The 2,500-nt window shown below is 37.3% G+C and overlaps 1 long non-coding RNA gene across 1 annotated transcript; it reads right to left on the reverse strand.

Moving 5' to 3' along the window:
* Nucleotides 1-545: 545 nt before the first annotated feature.
* On the reverse strand, nucleotides 546-2,454 carry LOC113822387 (uncharacterized). Its single transcript, XR_003477296.2, has 3 exons — nucleotides 2,369-2,454; nucleotides 2,116-2,189; nucleotides 546-1,025 (listed from the first exon to the last, which is right to left on the reverse strand). It is a non-coding gene; the product is annotated as an uncharacterized lncRNA (long non-coding RNA).
* Nucleotides 2,455-2,500: the final 46 nt, after the last annotated feature.

The raw sequence follows: 2,500 nt of genomic DNA on the forward strand, positions 1-2,500 counted from the left end.
AGTCCGTGCAAGAGAGGAATCCTTAAAACCAAGCCGGAAAGCAAGCTTTAACGACGAGAAAACGAAATGAACTTGCTCTTGCTTGCGTGTTTCCCAAGCCATCAAGCAAGATATATATATTTTTTCTCTCTTTTTCTTCTTAATATGATACAATATTTGATTGTTATGCTAGTAATACGTGATTCGATTTATGCTTTTATTTGCATCTTCATATTTGATTTATGAAACATTTATTTTGGATCATCTTTTTCAGTTTAATTATTTGCGGCGAAAGAAAGAAACGACATTTTATTTTCTCTCCATTCGCATTTTCTTTTCATTTCATTTTATTCCCTTTTCTTCTTCTTTAACCTGTATTTATTTACTGTCTTATTCATTATTCAATTCATCGATTCATTCTTCATTTCAGTTCTCTATTCTTCCACTTAACGATCTTTTTCTGTGATTTCTATTTATTGGAATATAAAACAGTGTAAAACAATATGAAACTTTTTCGATAAAAATATGAGCAGGGGGGGGGGGGGAATTTACAATAAAAGGGAATGTAAAATCAAATAGTTTATTTTCGAATATAACACTTCCATATAGATTAAGATCTAAGATGCATCCACATTGGAGCTATGCCATATTCACATAGCATAAAATACTCATTTATGTTTTAGGTGTTTGTTTGTATGTCTTTGTGTGTATTTGTTTGTGTGTATGTGTTTGTTTGTGTGCGTGTGTGTTTGTTTGTATGCGTGTGTGTTTGTTTGAATGTGTTTGTTTGTGTACGTGTGTGTTTGTTTGTATGCGTGTGTGTGTTTGTTTGAATGTGTTTGTTTGTATTTGTTTGTGTGTGTGCATTTGTTTGTGTGCGTGTGTGTTTGTCCTCACGCTCCTGCTTCAGTCGTGGTGAAAACCTACTGATCCGCTGGCTCGATTCGTGTCCCTGCTGACGTCATGACTTCAGGCCAGGCGAGTCACCGTGAACGGGTACGGGTCAGCGATATCGCAAGGGCAGGGCCGCCTCGTGCACTGGCACCCTGCACGAAGAAGTTACGATGCACAGAACATTAAGGTCGTAAGTATCGGAAGTAAGCCTAAGATCTAAAAAGTCGTAAGTAGCGTAAGTAAACCTATGATCTAAATGAAGGTCGTAAGTATCGGAAGTAAACCTATGATCTAAATGAAGGTCGTAAGTATCGTAAGTAAGCCTATGATCTAAATGAAGGTCGTAAGTATCGTAAGTAAGCCTATGATCTAAATAAAGGTCGTACGTATCGTATGTAAGCCAATGATCTAAATGAAGGTCGTAAGTATCGTAAGTAAGCCTATGATCTAAATGAAGGTCGTAAGTAGCGTCAGTAAACCTATGATCTAAATGAAGGTCGTAAGTATCGGAAGTAAGCCTATGATCTAAATGGTCGTAAGTATCGTAAGTAAGCCTATGATCTAAATGAAGGTCGTAAGTATCGTAAGTAAGCCTATGATCTAAATGAAGGTCGTAAGTATCGTAAGTAAGCCTATGATCTAAATGAAGGTCGTAAGTATCGTAAGTAAGCCTATGATCTAAATGAAGGTCGTAAGTATCGGAAGTAAGCCTATGATCTAAATGAAGGTCGTAAGTATCGGAAGTAAGCCTATGATCTAAATAAAGGTCGTAAGTATCGTATGTAAGCCTATGATGTAAATAAAGGTCGTAAGTATGATCTAAATATCTCATGAAGTTAGTGTTATCGTTTGATAACCTATATCGGTGGTTCAAGAAAGAAAGAAAGAAAAACATCACTGGCACTGACCATATGAGATTTTCCTTATTGACATGCAAAGGAAATGAAAATAACAAACATTGAAATTAGTGATATGAATTGGGTAAGACTAGGCAGAGAGATACATTGGAATTATGTTTCCAGTTTGAGAGTCGTCAGGAAAATAAGCGATCTATTTAACTAACTAGATCTTTTACAAATGATCTACCAACTTACAGACACATAATGGTGAGAATGGTCATAATGATGAAGCCCATGATTATCAAACTCATAGATTAATGACTACTACACAAGAAATACACACGAAAAGTTTCATTGCATCCTTTTATCAACACAGCTGACTTGCCCTCCATTACGTACTAACCTCTGCGTAGCCTTGTCAAGACTTCCTCGGGACTGAAAAGTCGCGATTCCGCCATCAGCACAATTAAGGCCAAGCTGTCGAATGAAACTTTTTTTTATCAGAATTACAACACTAATAGATATTTCGAACAGAATCCTATCCGTTTCGCCATCTTATCAAAATATCAAGTCTCATCCGATATCGGTATCATTTTTATATGGTTTAGAATCGTAGTGAGTTGTGTATGATCACCCTCTGCTCCTCTGATACTCACACGAAGAAAACGAAGATGATTTGCCTCATTGTGATGCTTAGGTTTCCCAGATTGCACTGACTCGTCTGAGGTCCTGCGCGAGCTATTTACGGGTCGAGGCAAGGGCGAGGGAGGTCACCATGGAGTTACCAG

This window comes from Penaeus vannamei, chromosome 26 (genome assembly GCF_042767895.1).
Source record: "Penaeus vannamei isolate JL-2024 chromosome 26, ASM4276789v1, whole genome shotgun sequence".
NCBI classification, from domain to species: Eukaryota; Metazoa; Arthropoda; class Malacostraca; order Decapoda; family Penaeidae; genus Penaeus; species Penaeus vannamei.